This window comes from Panthera pardus, unplaced genomic scaffold, assembly GCF_024362965.1.
Source record: "Panthera pardus isolate Hobbes unplaced genomic scaffold, ASM2436296v1 HiC_scaffold_4, whole genome shotgun sequence".
In the NCBI taxonomy this organism is placed as follows: Eukaryota; Metazoa; Chordata; class Mammalia; order Carnivora; family Felidae; genus Panthera; species Panthera pardus.
The window spans coordinates 19,919,962-19,935,615 of NW_026526969.1; the positions used below are offsets into that span (position 1 = coordinate 19,919,962).

The window sequence follows — 15,654 nt, forward strand, 5'->3', positions numbered from 1 at the left end:
GTCTGTCCCTCTCTCTCTCTCTCAAAAATAAATAAACATTAAAAAAAATTAAATATAGAGGTTCCTGAATGCCTTTCCTGGAGGTTCTGATTCCCCAGGTCTGGAGCAGGACCAGGAATCCACATGTTTACCCGGGGTCTCAGGCAGGACCGGCTTTAGGGGCCTGTGGTCTGTGCTGGTGCACAGGGCTGTGTGCTCAAGAGAGCCCACGTTTGGTTCAAAGCTCTGCTGCCGACAGCTTCGAGTTCCTCATAATTTTATCTGTGACCTCACGTTGTGCAGGCAAGAGCACACTACCTCGGGTCCTGGGGGCTCAGAGCCTCTGCTTCTTGGTCATTTCACCTCCCACCACTGCTCTGCCTCCCTGGGATGGGTCCTCTGCCGCCAGAGCCCCCATGCCCTGGTGTCCCCAGCTCAGCCTGGTTCCCCCTCCCTGCTCCTGCCTGGTGACTGGGCATTTTACTTTCTGGGAGAGAGAGAGAGAGAGAGAGAGGGAGAGAGAGAGAGAGACACCACCGTCTTGTCTGCCCTTCACCCTCTAGTCCTGATTCTGCCCTGGTTCGGGCTGCACAAAGGCAGGTTACTGCTTCTCTGCCCTCACTCCTGCCACACCAGCGTCCAGGGGGACAGGAGAGCACAGGAGGGGACACCAGCATTGTTACATGCCAGCGTATGTCATCCAGGGGGAGTGAACTCAAAGAGGTGATATTTGGGCAAAAAGCAGTAAATGAGGGTGGGCTCCAGAAGCGAAGGGGAGGGGGGTGCAAGCTGGCTCACTCCAGGTGTGAGGCTGTGTTCTCAACCCTTAGTCTTAGAACCGTCCAGCAAAAGTGGAAAACACTGACATCCAGACCCCTCCTCCCTAGTTCAATTGGTCTGGGGTGGGGTCCACATACTTGTCCTTTAAGACGGTCTCCTGTGATTCCAGTGACCCAGGAAGGGTCAGGGCCCGCAGGAGCGTTCGTTGGTTTCCAGGATGGATTAGGGGGTGCGGGAGCCTGTGCTCTTGGATTAAACTTTCAGAGCTGGAAGCGCCCCCGGATGGGCTCAGAGCCACTCCCGCCTGCTGCTACACACAAGGAACGAATGCCCGGGGACAATAGAGAGGCGACAGGGTCCTGTCCCCGCTCCCAGTCCGGCGTCCTGGCCGTTCCCAGGCACCCCGACACCAGAAGCCCCGAGTAGAGCTCGCCTCAACCCCTTCAGGGACGCCACCCGCCCCGGCTGGCCGCGAAATCCAGGGGTCCCTCCTGCTTTGCTTTGTCCGGGACGGGACTCAGGTGCTCAGATTGTGGACGGAGAGGCGGCTCCGCGCGTGGCCAACGCTAGGTGGCGCCCGAGAACCAGGCCTGCCCTGCTCCGAGGAGTCACGGGGTCCGGGGGTCCTGTGGTCCCCGGGTCTGGTCAGCTGCTGGGCCTCAGAGCCTCCAGCCTCGAGTGCCCCTGTTTTCTCACCTCTTTCGCAGGGCTGTGGGGGCGGATTACGGGCAATAACCTCTCAAGACCTAGCCCTTGCCTGGCCCCTGGAGACGAAGGAGTCCACGTTACCTCCCTGCCTCTGGCCTTCTCTCACTAGGTAGGTCTGTGTTCTCAGGTGAGTTGCTCATCTCTGGTAGCACATCTGGAAGGTTCTTCAAAGGTTTCCACCTCAGTGCATGCCTTAGAAGACTGTCCATTGGCAAGAAAATCACCTATTTTAAAAACAGGAAATTTATCACAACAAAGAACGCATTTTCTACGCTGATGGGATGGGAGAGGGGAGACACATCCAGCACCCTGAGACTCTCTGTAAAGTCCCCAGTCTGAAAGGATCTGGTTTTGTTCTGCGTTATTTTCACGTCAAATGCTTTCAGTATTTTATAACAATTTTAGAAGCAAAGACCCATCACTAAGGTTGCTACTAATGGTGGCCCTCCCTAACACAGACTGTCTCAGAAACCCAACAGCCAAAAAGCATTTTGAAGCAAGATGTCACCTTGCAGTTCTGAGTACTTAAAATACTTCCCTTTGAGAAGCTTGAGTTAGCATTCACAAAATGGTGTTCCCTGCGTTACCGGTTATTTCTTTTTCTCCCTCCCCATTTTATTTAAAACAATTTCTTCAACTAACATTTATTTGCCAGTCTCTGGATTAAAAAAAAAAAAAAAAAAAGTTCCAGGGGCACCTATGTGGCTCAGTCGGTTGAATGTCCGATTTCGGCTCAGGTCATGATCTCACAGCTCGTGAGTTTAAGCCCCGCGTCGGGCTCTGTGCTGACAGCTCCAGAGCCGGGAGCCTGCTTCAGATTCTGTGTCTCCCTCTCTCTCTGCCCCTCCCCCCACCTCAAAAATTAATAAACATTAAAAAAAATTTTTTTTAAGTTCCAAAAATCCCCCTCCTCAAAAAAAAGCCCTCCAATAAATAATAGGAAACCATCCCTACCCCTAGGAACTGCCCCCATCTGACAGGGAGAAAGGAAGGTATGTAAATGATGCTGACACTGGGATATTTTATGGAAACATGTGTTTAGGGCAAGCACAAAGGAGCAATTCATTACTTTCAAAACTTCGTATTACAAAAATTTTCCAATATAAACAAAAGTAAAACAAATGGTCAAGTGAATCCTGTCTACCTGTCAGCCAGCTTACAAAACTATCAACGTATCGCCAATCTTGTTTCATCTGTGCCTCACACGCCATAAAATTCACCCACCGTAAATATACAACTAAATGATTTTGGTAAGTTTATATAAATAAATATATATATGGTTGTGCGACCATCATCCCAAAGCAATTTTAGAGTATTTCTACTATCACCAAAAGTTTTAAAACATTTTTTTAAATGTTTATTTATTTTTGAGAGAGAGAGAGAGAGAGAGAGAGAGAGAGAGTGAGAGTGGGGGAAGGGCAGAGAGAGAGGGAGACACAAAATCCAAAACAGGCTCCAGGCTCTGAGCTGTCAGCACAGAGCCCGACACGGGACTCGAACCCACAACTGTGAGGTCATGACCTGAGCGGAAGTCGAGCGCTTAACCGACTGAGCCCCGCAGGTGCCCCAATCACCAAAATTTTGATTGTGACTATTTGCAGTTCATTCTTGCTCTCATCCCTAGATGTAGGCAACCACTAATAAAGCTCTATTGGTTTGCTTTTTCTGGACATTGCATAGAGGGGAAATATAGAATATGTAGCGTTTTGCATCTGGCTTCTCTCACTGAGCATCACGTTTTCAAGATTCATCTGTGTTGAGACACAAATCAGCGCTTCTTTCCTTTTTACTACTAAATGATATTCCACTGTGTGAAGAGACCATGTTTATTTATCCATTATTACTTGGTGGCACATTTGGGTTATTTCTGCCTTTTGGCTATTGTCAATAACATGCTGTTGAATGTTCCCATTCCAGTCATTGTGTTTTCCTGTCTCTTTGGTAGGGATCTAAGAGTGGAATTACTGGGTATGATGATAAGTGAAACATAAGAAGATTCTTGTGCCAAACCTTTGTTTTTCCGATGTGGCCATACCACTTTAAATTCCTGTCGGCAATGTAGAAGGATTCCAGTTTCTCTGCATCCGTGCCAACACTTGTTGTTTCTTTTTGATTTTAGCCCTTCTGGTGGGTGTAAAATGGCATCTAATTATAGTTTTAACTTGCATTTTCCTAATGGATGATAATGTTGAGCATCTTTTCATGTGCTTATTGGCCATTTGTATATCTTTGTGGAAATGTCCATTCAAAGCTTTTGTCCAATTCTTATTTTTATTTTTTAAAAAGTTTATTTTGAAAGAGAGAACAGAGAGCATGAGCAGGGGAGAGGCAGAGAGAGAGAGAATCCAAAGCAGGCTCTGCACGGTCAGCATGCAGCCTGATGTGGGGCTCAAACTCACGAACCGTGAGATCATGACTTGAGCCGAAACCAAGAGTCGGACACTTAACCAACTGAGCCCCCAGATGCCCTTGTCCGATTTTTAAAACAAACTTTTTTACTTTATTATAGATTTACAGGAAGATTGTGGAGGGAGTAGATACCCTTCACATCCCTCATACCTAGTCCCTCCTGTTGTTACCATCTGACACGAGTGGGGTACGTTTGTCACAATTAGCTAAAGTCCATACCTGGTTCTGATTTCCTGTTCGGTCTTTACCTAATGCCTTTTTCCTGTTCCAGGGTCTCACCCAGGACAACACATTACATTTAGTTGTCATGTCTCCTCAGGCTCCCCTTGACCATGACAGTTCTTCAGACTTTTATTATTATTATTTTTATACCTTAACCTTTGATAATCTTATTAGTTTTGAGGAGGACTGGTCAGGTATTTTCTGGAATGTCCCTTAACTGGGTCTTTGTCTGATGTTTTTCTCATGATTAAAATGGAGTTATGGGTTTTTGCGGGGAGGCCTTCAGAGGTAAAGTGTTTGTATTAGGTTGGCTCAGGCTGCCGTACAAATACCACAGACCAGGCAGCTTCACCAACAGAAATTTCTTCTTGCTCAGTTCTGGAGGCTCAGAGTCCAAGATCAAGGTGCCAGGAGAGCTGGCTTCTTCTGAGGCCTCTCTCTCCTTAGTTTACAGATGACCATCTTCTCCCTGTGTCTTCACGTGGTCCTTGCTCCACGTCCTAATCTCCTCTTCTTATGAGGACACCAGTTCCATTGAATCAGGGCTCACCCCAGGGATCTCATTTAACATTATTTACCTCTTTAAAGATCCTCTCCCCAAATATGGTCACATTCTGAGGTGCTGGGAATTAGGACCTCAACATATAAACTTGTAGGGAGGGGGGAGTCATAATTTGGCCCAAAGAAGTGTCATTTTCATCCTATCCAGGGTCCATGCTATTGACATGACTTATCACTATTGATGTTGACCTTGGCTACCTGGCTGAGGTGTGTTTGTGTAAAGTTACTCCTTTCCTTCCTGCTCCCATACTGTGCCCTTTGGGGAGAAGTCACGGTGTGCAGCCCACATCATAAGTTTTATCCCACTGTAGGGATTATGTTCCATGTATTTTGTAAAACTCTTAGGAGAAATCTAGGGGTAAATCTCTGTGACCTTGGTTTTGGCAATGGAAATCTTAGATATGACACTAAAGGCACAGGCAACAGAAGAAAAAATAGATAAATTGGTTCTCATCAAAATTTAAAACACTGTGTATCAAGGGACATCATCAAGAAAAGGAAAAGACAACCTACAGAATAGGAGAAAATATTTGTAAATTATATATCTGATAAGTCTAGTATCCAAAATATATAAAGAACACTTACAGCTTAACAACGAAAAGTGTTTATAAATCTAGTGTTTATAAATCAACGCTGTACTGAAGAACCCTGTACATAAGATAATTGACATGTTTGAACAGATCTATAGAATAAATTCCCAGAAGTGTGTGTGGTTTTTTGACAGATATTGTCAAATTGCCCTCCATTGAGGGTGTATCGGTTTAGATGTCTCTAGAATTTATTTCCAAATCTCCTGTGAAATATGCCAACACCGACAAGAACGTTCATTACGGCATTCGTCATAATACCTCCAAACTGGAAAGAACCCAGTGCCCCTCAACACAAGAGTGGATAGACACAGCACGATCTCGTCATACCACGGAACACTACAAAGCAATGAAAAAGAACAAAAGTTCTGCCACCCACCACACAGAGGACTCTCACAGGCGTGTCAAGTAGTAAAAGAAGCCAGACACAAAACCATACTTACTATAGGACTCCTGTGAGGTGCTCAGTCATGAAGCTAAGGGAAGAAGAATCTCTGAGATCCAAACAGCAGTTAGCCTTGGATCGAGGGGTGCTGGCCACTCAGGCTCGAAAGAGTCCACTCCCACCCCGCTCCCCACGACCAGGTGCTCAAAGCGCCCTACACTTTGATCTGGACGATTGTTACATAGGTGAATAATACATAAAAACTCACTGAGCTACGTGTGCTTCGTTGGTATAAGTTAGATCTCAATAAAAAGCAAAAAGGTTAAAAAAAAAAAAGCCAACACTGCTGTGCTAACCACATGGCCATGGTAGAGGGCGATCTCCTTAGCTACAAAGAGTCAGAAGGCAGACCCTGTGTCTCTTTTGTTCAGTCTTGAGCCAGCTGTGGGTTCCAGGTGTAAGGAGGGGGTGTCTAGCAGGGGGAGGGGTCCTTTAGGTGCTCTGGGACAGGCGTGCACCCCTGCCCATGCTAGACCATTCTCTGCACCAGCTGTTGAACAGCTGCCTGGTTATTTTTAGCCCTGGGGCTCTGCATGAAAAGAGCCTCACGCAAGGGCTCCTTTCTCCTGCCATTGACCCTGCTCCTGGGCCCTCTCTCCCCACCCACCCCAGGCTTTAAGGTTTCTGGAACATTCCAGGTCCTACTGCTAGACTACATGTTGCTATGGTGAGGGGTCTCTTCTGCAGAGGCAATTCCTTAACTTTAGGAAAGGACGATGTGGGGAGAGTTTATTTCTCATCAGACTCTGAGGCCAGGCCCCAGGAAGGTCCTGGGCACTCAGCAGCCTTGTCCTCTCTCTCTAGGGGAAGTAACACCCACCTGGAGCCTCAGGCGGAGGACGGAGTCCCTTCCTGGGAAGCTTGACAGTGGTCCTGATCTCTCCTCTTCAGGATCTTGTGGGCCTTCTGGCTAAAGAGGCTGCTCAGCCTCTATCCATCATGCCCCTCCTGTGGCTGGCACGGGCCTTCTGGAGAGCTGGCTGTCCCCTGCCTGCCCCATCCTGTGGGGGTTCCCAGTCCTGAGGCCAACCCCCTCCAGGACAGCTTGGGAAGGGGCTAAACTCTCGCCCCTCACCCCCACCCCCTCTTCTGGTGAGCATCCTTCAAGAGCCTTGAATCTTGTCTCCAAGCCCTGTTTGGCCCCAAATTCATCTTGTTCCTTATTTTGGAAAACCAGGATGCTTCCACCCCCACCTCGAATCGGAAGGGTGGCTGGCTGCCCACCTTTCCAGGGGTGGCGGAAACAAACTGAACCCCAGTGCTCTCCATTGTTCAGCTTAAAACTCCACAGGGGAGCCTCCTCCCCTTCGACCTGACTGCAGGAGAGGCGTTCTGAAGACACGATCTAGAAACGGATTTGAAAAATCAAATCCATTTTAAAAGTGGTGAAGGCATTTGCCTGCCTCCTCTCTCTCTCTCTCTCTCCTTCCCTCTCTTCCTGCCTTCTCTTTTTCCTTCCTTTTCTCTCTCTCTCCTCCCTCCCTCCCTCCCTCCCTCCCTCGGTCAAGTGGAAGGTCTCTCCGACTGGGGAGGAAGGTCGGGTAAACCAGACTCAAATGGACTTCACTGGGTTGGTCTGAGGCATTAGGCCCATGTTCTCTGGGCGGCGGCTGGGCTCGGTGAGCTGACCGCCCCCCTGGGTGGTGGGATCATCCCACCTCCGTGCACTAGGAGGGGGGACGAGGGGGCACACACTTCGTCCAGGAGCAGGGTGGGGGGTTCACTTCACTATCACACATCACCTCCTCCGCTGAGGGCTCTCGGTGGTCGGCACGCGGCTGACCCATCAGAATCCCCCCTCGGGCCCTGCGTGGGCAGAGCGTGTGGAGTTACTGACAGAAAAGCAAAAGCAGAATTCGTTTTCGCCCTTTGAGTCCGTGGCTGCCTGCCAACGTCTCCTTCAAATACGAACATTCCTGATTTCATTCTGGCACTTTTTGTCAGGTTATTGCAAATTGGAAGGGTGAGCAGACAGAAACAAAATGACATTTGCTGAGCGGGTGGGATTGTTTCTAAATCTATTCTCGAGAGCACGCCAGTGTATGTACACTCTTCGGGGGGGCACTCTCCTCTGTGGGGGCTTTGAATCCAACTCAGAGCCGGCCTCATTTTACAACCGGTATCCTCCGGTCTCGATGCATTGCTGTTTCCATGTGTGCAGAATAAGGAGGCGTGGGACCAGTATATGGCGAGGACCCTTGTCAGCCATCCCTGGAAACATACATATGCGAGACAGATGGGTACTAGATCCACAAGATAATGGAGAATTCTAATAAATTTCACCGGCATCAAATTTTTATGTTCCTGTAAACTTATGAAAACCTTGAAATTAAAGTTACTTCCTCACCACAGTACCAGAGCGACTAATTTGATTGAAAAGCAAAACAAAACCCTTCCAGAAAAACTGATAAATTAAAACTAAAACTAATACCGCTTCAAAACCGAGATTGATATCCTCAAGTGTTAACCTTTGCTCCCACGTCCCTGTGGCTGGAAGAATTCGTTATACAAGGTACTTTCTTGTTTTTTAAAAGAAGGTTACAGCCTTCGTATGCTGGCTGAGTCAAGTGAAGGGTCTCTTGGACGAGGAACTCTTGGTCTCTGACCTCACGGGGAAGGTCTGAAGGGCCACCTGGGAGGACTGTTTCAATCTCAGGAAAGCCACTGGGCTGGAAAGGAGTCCCTGCTGGGGCATGATTCTATGTCAATAGATGCTTTCTTATTTTCAAATGCGCTTGATAACTGGAAAAAAAAAGAAGGTAGACATTTCCTTCACAGACAGAAAAAAAAAAAAAATGCCACCAGGGCATTTGAAAGCAAGCCTTTTCTCTTTCTAGATAGTTGGGCTGCATTTTAAAACAAAAATGAAAGCAAGCCGGGTCTCCTCCCAAGGAGGCTACCAAACTCCTCTTGGTATTGTGTTTGTGAACCAGCCTCACACACCTGTCTGCCCAACGGCACCTGAAAAAGTACTGGGAAGTACACACCTAACGGTCTTCCCCAGGGAAGCTGACCCAACCAAAGGAGGGGAGAGCTTTCTACGATTCCCGATTCCCAGGCTCCGAAGCCTGTCGACTCGGTTTTCAGCATATTCTTACAACTCAGGGGATCGGCAGTCACACTTCTAAGTGAAAAGATTAGGAAGCTGGGCCAGTGAATAAATGCTTACTTTGGATCTGTACTATTGATTAAAAAAAAAAAAGTCACTGGAAAAAATGAGCCCCCTTCTTCCATTTTTGCTTGAAGCAGTCCAAAGAAAACAAGTTTTGGTTCGCTCCCGTCTTCGAGCTCAGCTCACGGTCCAACAAACTCCAGAGAATTCAGAGAAAGCTCCCGCCAGACATGCAGGAGTGTGTCCTACCCACAGTTCCCAGAGGCTTCACCTGCTCTCCTTCAGAGGTGGGGAGAGAGACTCCCAGGGAGGGAGTGCTTCCTCGCTCTCTCTCTGCCTGTCTGCACACGTTCCTGCTTGAGGAGAGGGGCTAAATGAACCTTCCAACCCCGAGAGTTGCACCTGAGGCCCAGAAACTTGCAGTCACGCTATGTGTTCGGGACACTTCGATTCAAGCTAGGGAGAGCTGATGGCAGCACCCCCACCCCCTTCTCCCGGAAGTGCCTGCATTTGGTATTAAAATGCACCCACCTGCTTTTGACCCCCAACCCCCACCAGTGGACTGCATACCCACAGGGGCTAACCCGTATGAACTGGTCTTGTGTTAAAGAGAGGTTTCAGAATCCCTGCAGATAAATCCATTTTCTGATCCATAATTTACATTCAGCGCATTTCCTATTTGAAATTGTGCCAAGCCCAGAATAAACAACAAAATTTGAGTCAATGATACTGTATTTTGAATTCTTTCCCCAGCTTTCCTCGATAGATAGTGTGAAGTTTTCTCTAATACAGTGAAACATTTGAGTACACGACAGATGACAAGGTCTGTAGTAATGACTTACAGATAACGTGCTTTTATCTATATACAGATGTCGCTTAGTATTTCATAGATACAGTTCTTCTTGGTTTTGGTTGTTGGCAAAACGTAAGCAGTTTCTTTCTTACTTTACTTTTACTCTTCTATTTACTTTTATTTACACTTAGGCCCCTTCCCTTGAACTGAAAGCAAACTTCGAGTCCCCGTCTCAGCTTCTGTCAGAAGAGAGAAGAGGGGAACGTGTTTGGAGGGGATGAAAGAAAGAACCACAAGCAGTTTCTAGAAAATAGGATCTAAAAAGAAAACTATCCATGCTTTTGGAAGGGGAAGCCTATTTATAATCCGTGATTTCTTTCTCTGTTTCATGGGTAGCAAGAAGCAAAGCCCATGCATAGGCAGCCTCCGTCAGCGTGTGTGAAGGAATGCTGGCTTCAGGGTAGGACACACGACCGTCCACAAGTCAAAGGCTGCTTGAAGGAGCCCTTCCACGGTGATTCACCACCACAAGCAAGGACACACGCCCTGGCAACTGTCAGGACAAAGCTGGACGGGGCCACGCTGGCGTGTCGTGTTACATTAGGGCTCGCGTGCCTCACAGAATTGGTTTTGGAAGGATGGGTGCATGGATTGAGACAGTGGAAGTTGATTGTAGTTTCTGGATCGTCTCAGGGACGGCTAATCCGAAAACGCCGTCTGTGACGGACTGTGACATCGACAGAGGATTTCCACGAGGATGTTAAGGCTTTGGGTTTTTCACACGACGCTCATCAGTGTGCGGTTCTTGGTGCTCTGGTTTAATGCCGTAGTGCGAAGAGGGGGACCTGGAGGCCCTGCCTGGCACACCTGCTGCTGTGACATCTGAGGGTCACGGGGGTGGCAAAGGGCTGCTGGGGATCCAAGACCTGCTGCGCTAGGTCACTGAACACTGGTGAACTGCTCTCTGTGGACAGCCACTTCTCTGGGCATCCCCAGGTGGTCCTCTGCTCTTCCCCTGACGTCCCCCAAGTCCAAGGATAGCTTCGGGGAATCCCAGGATACTGGGGACTGGTGGGGGGGGTGTCTCTGAGGGTCCGGCTCACTGCTGCCCAGGGTTGGCCCAGGAGTGCAGAGATGACAATCCTCTTTGTGAGCCAGGCTCCAACTCCCAGCTTGTGACTCTGGCAGCTCCTTGGGGTTAAAACCAGAAGGGTCTTGAAGATTATTTCCTGAAGGGCGGTGGATGTCACAGGCTTGCCTGGGCCCTGGTGGCAGTTTATGGCGAGGGGCTTGGGACATCTCAAACTGGGCCAGTGTGTGAGGTGTGGACGGGGAAGAGTGTGACAAGTGGAACAGGAAAGACACCGGAATTCTCCAGGAAGACGGAGAGGCCGCAGGAGGGTTGGTGCCATTGTAGTGCTCGGACATCGCCTTCTTGCACTTCAGGAGGACTGGAGGAGGGTGGGGCCCGGCTGTCGCAGGGCACGCGGGACGTTCATGCTGTGGCAGTGGCTGTGCTCCTGCTAGAAGTCATCGAAGGGGCTGCTGCTACGGGCACTAGTGACAGAGGTCTTCTGTTTCAGGCGGGGACAGGAGCCACTGGTTGGGAATGCAGGACAGGAGCCACTGGTTGAGAATGCAGACAAACTCTTGGGAGGTCCAGGAGGGAGGTCCAGGAACTAACGAACAGCTAGTTCATTAGGACACACTGGGTGTTCTCTCTAAGCACACAGGTCTGAGCCTACTGTCATTCTGCCAACAAAACGGGCAGTTGAAGAAGGAGAGGAGGAAATTTGGAAATGAGATCCTGAAAAGATCGAAGTGGCCCATCATATTGGCTGCGTAAGAAGCGCGAATGGAAGATTTTGGATTGTTATGTGATTTGTGCAGTATGTTCACTCTGTCTCATTAGAAATACTTTAGGAAAAAAGTTGCTTTTATCCTAATTTGGATGACTGCTTCCAATTTTTTCCCCCTCCAAATAGTTTTACCTTATCTTCTTAGGTTTTAATTGAACTAATTTCCTGAAAGTTCATGTAAATTGCATTTTTTTAAATATTAAAAACAAAGAAACAAATCCAAATGCTCTCTGGGTATCATGGTAGGTTAGGATCTTTAGAAGTCGACAGAAGTCCCTGAATGAAATTTTGGGAAAGTGCAACTCATCATGCAATCAATAACAGGAGATCAGGGATCATGTTCAACCATATTCTTCTGTGCTACATGAACATTCCAAACGTATCTGTGATGCCATCAAAAATCTTTACTCTTGAGGAGGAAGAGGTATCATTCTGGCAAACCAAAATTACCAACGAAAAGCTCCACCAACCCACCATGCTACATGACTGGCCGCTAAAAGGTAAACTACTGGCTTCCTCAGTCCTTTGTGACTAGTCAACAAAGTCCATTTTTTACCCCAAAGCCCCACATTGGTGGACAATGCAAATGACATTCTATGTTACTTCAAGTTACATAGCCAAGTTGTACTTATTTCTCTTCCCCTCTAATACTTCCCTGAAATACCAGAGGTATGCAGATATCTGATACAGGTGTTTCAAAAATGACCTAACAGTATATATAATAAAGAATTTATTGTGTAATCAACAGTTAGAGGGGGAAAAAACCCTGATTTTATGTTAAAAGTATGCAATCTATTTGTTCTGTTGGCAGGAAGTATAGGACAGCAACATAACAACCTGTGCTTTATGCTGATCTTGCTGAAGGCACTGACATGTTGCAAACTTTGCCTCATTTCTGATGAGAGTCTTGGTTAGTATATGCACATTGGAATAATTTTAAACTCCATTTTAAGCATATGCCAGCTAATAAACATCCTACATTTAAGTCACGCATCCAGTCTCACAAAAAGAAGGGGAGAGGGAGAGGAGAGAAGACGTATTCTACCTTGTCGGTCACTTGCTGACCTGCTGTCTGATTTCACCATTTAAATGCGTGATGACGCACTCCACTACCTGGATTCTTTGCTCTTTCCCGGCAAAGGGAGGCGGAGGTCCAGACATCTAGTTATTTGGATTCGGCAGCATGCTCTGTGTTCTGGCTGTGTGGCTGGGAACGAGGGGCAGCCACCAGCTGAACCGGGGGGGGAAGCCACTCAGCTACGCTCAGCTCTCAATCTGTCGCAGAGGGAAAAAAGCTCTCTGCCTACCTCCTTTGGCGAGGCGTCGTGAAGACAAAAGGGGTTCCCTGTGTCTCGAGTTCCTTGGTATAAAGCTGTAAGGGGAAACTGCTTTATGTGGAGGGGCATGTTTGCATACGCGAGAACTGAATTTAGCAGCGAAAGGGTTCTTTTCTTTAAGTCAATAAACTGGCTGCTCACCGTGTCATTGCAGGTTTGTCCATATTCCCGAAGTCAGACAGTGAGGATGGCATGAAACGAAACCTTACTTGGGAGGTTAACACTACCGGTGCAAGGGGCTGGGGCGGCAGTGGAATGAATGGAGGCACGTGTGTCCTTGGAGAGAAATGGCTGTCCCTGAGCTGGGGCTGGCTGGTCTTCGGTGGGAGGAGGTCTCCCCAGCAGCCAGTTCTGGAGAGCTGAGAGGCTGGAAGCCAGGGAGAATGTGAGTGGAGCTCTTCCCAAGGACGGGCGCAGCGAGCTGTGAGGTCGGCCCTGGGCACAGGGATGTCACAAGGGGCCTGCTGCAAGTGTGCGGGTGTTCAGCACTTCCTTTTCCTGGGATCACACGGACAAGTCCAAACAATTCCTCCTTTCTGACGCCATCCATTGCCCTCCCAATCTACGTGGCAAGAATTTTATTTGCTGAGAAGATCAAGAAAGTCAGAGGAAGACGTTTAGAAGAGCAATTCGTTTACAAGATTGCCAGCTGCCTCGGCCCACCTCTCGACAGGGCACAGGGCAGACACGAGAAGGTCAGAGACATCTGGACCCCTTCCTCCTGGAGAGGGCAGGGAGACACTTTACTGGGTGGCGGTGTTCCTGAAAGGCTCCCACCAGCCCAATCAGTCCAAGCCAGCGCCTTGTTCTGACACCCTTGTGCTGGGGCCCCAACTGCCATCTGGAGAGGACGGTTTTAAAAATAGAGCATATGATTTTATGGGTTGCATGTGGAGTGGCCTCACCCCTCCGTGAGGGACCGACCCGATACGGGTGCAGCTGTTTCTCTGAACGCTTCTCTGTCTGTCGCTCTCTCTTGGGAGACTGAATACTCCTTAAGACCATGAACACAAAGATCATCTCAGGGGCTACAGAGGACACTGAGAAGCCACTGTTTAAAAACGTCAGTAAGGAGAAGATGTCGCTACGCAAACCCAGATCCCTCCAGCTGTCCTCGAATTTGTAGCGGGAAAGCAATGGGAAAAGCAGAGTCTGTAACCACAGTGGCTGCTCAGATATTCTCAAGCCTTGTGGCAACGTCAACAACCCACATAAAGGGAGGTCTGCAATTACTGGGCGCGCAGTAGGTACTCAGTAGTTACTGGCTGAATGTTCCTTATCTGTTGGGAAGAATCTGACTTTGTAAAACTGTAAAGTTCTTTGAGTGGCTCTTTGAATATAATCAAGTAACTCAGGCATCAAACACTAACATATCATTTGCTTGGGAATCCACGTACAAACAAGCAGCACTGACGTGGCGAACCAAATTTCCAATGGCGTCCGGAAATGCTTGGAAACCTCACCTGCAGAGAGTTCTAATAAAAAATCATCCCTCTAGTTACTGCAGATCGCGGGTACTTTATTTGGATCTAGGGACTCCTGAAATCGTACGCAACACTAAGAGGGTTTGTTTGTGTGTGTGTGTATGCGTGTGTTTTCTGTGTTTGCTTGTTTGTTTGTTTGCTGGAGAAAAGAGCCACAACTGTCATCAAATTATCAAAGGCTTTGTGAGCCAAGAAAGGTTAAGATCACTGCTTTCCGTGACTGAGACTTAAGGAGGCACTCGGCTTGCTCGATACATGACAGCTTAATTCACTTCTCCTTCCGGTGTCCGGGCCCAGCAGGAACAGAATTCCCCAAGCTTACATTAGTCTAGTTTACAGTGACAACTCTTTGGAGTCATGTAATTAAAAAAAAACAAAACAAAACACAACAATTTTTATAAAGGAACTGTATAAAAATAGACACTTGGGGGGATTTTTAATCTACACATAGATGCTGTGCAACTGTGTGCTTTTCTTAATCGCTTCCTCTTTCTTATCTCTTCCCCAGTTAGCTTCCTTTTCCTGGCACTCGGGATCCATTCCAGGTGCCACAAGGAGGTCCCCCACACTGGAGAAGAGCAGCCACAAAGGCTAAGTCCTACTGTAAAAATTCGGGGCCATGTTTCTTCACTGAGAAGTCTTCCCAAGACCCCCAGGGTGCCTTTTCTAGAAAAGAGACCCATGTTCCCACAAGACCTTCAGTGCAGCACAGACCATCACTGCCTAACCTTCTGAAAGGTCCCCATGGCTCAGGAGGAAAGGACGCCCGCGTCAACGAATAGTGCCCTCACTGGCACCAGGTTCTAGCAGAGAACCAACTAGAAGCTTGATCCCTGTGAAGCAATGAGCAGGGACTGGGGGGCCGCATCTTCACTTCCCTTCACAGAGCCTACAAGAGGATCCTGTGCTCTGAAGGTGTTCATAAATACTGCACTCACCAGGAAAAACTTTTTTAGGGGAAAAGCCTCTACACCTGAGCAGATCCACAGTCTGGCTCCAGAGGAGGTGTTGTGAACCCCCGAGACACGTACCAAGGGCATGTACGTGTCTTGAGGAGAGGCTCTGTGACTTTAAACTGATTCTGAAATGGGTTTGTGACTTCCCTTGATACGGACACCCCGGAACTCTGCAAGGAGAGGCTATGTGGGCACATTTTTTCAGAAAACCTACTTCATTTTCTCAGCCAATTCCTTCTCTTCACAGCTTGCAGGAGAAACTGTCGAGAGGGCCTAATACAACAGGGATAGCTGCTAGCGAAACTTGCACTGCAACCTGCTTTTTATCCTTTTCTAAGTTCCATGTAAAAATAAATGTTTTTCAACCTAAGTTAACTGTAGCAAATACGTCCATTAAAAAAAAAGAAACCACATACATAAAT

The 15,654-nt window shown here is 47.9% G+C and overlaps 1 long non-coding RNA gene across 1 annotated transcript; it reads left to right on the forward strand.

The window, feature by feature from the left end:
• The first annotated feature begins 1,400 nt into the window (after window positions 1-1,400).
• Window positions 1,401-15,602, forward strand: LOC128774745 (uncharacterized). Its single transcript, XR_008419191.1, has 2 exons — window positions 1,401-1,576; window positions 14,785-15,602. It is a non-coding gene; the product is annotated as an uncharacterized LOC128774745 (long non-coding RNA).
• The last annotated feature ends 52 nt before the right edge of the window (window positions 15,603-15,654 follow it).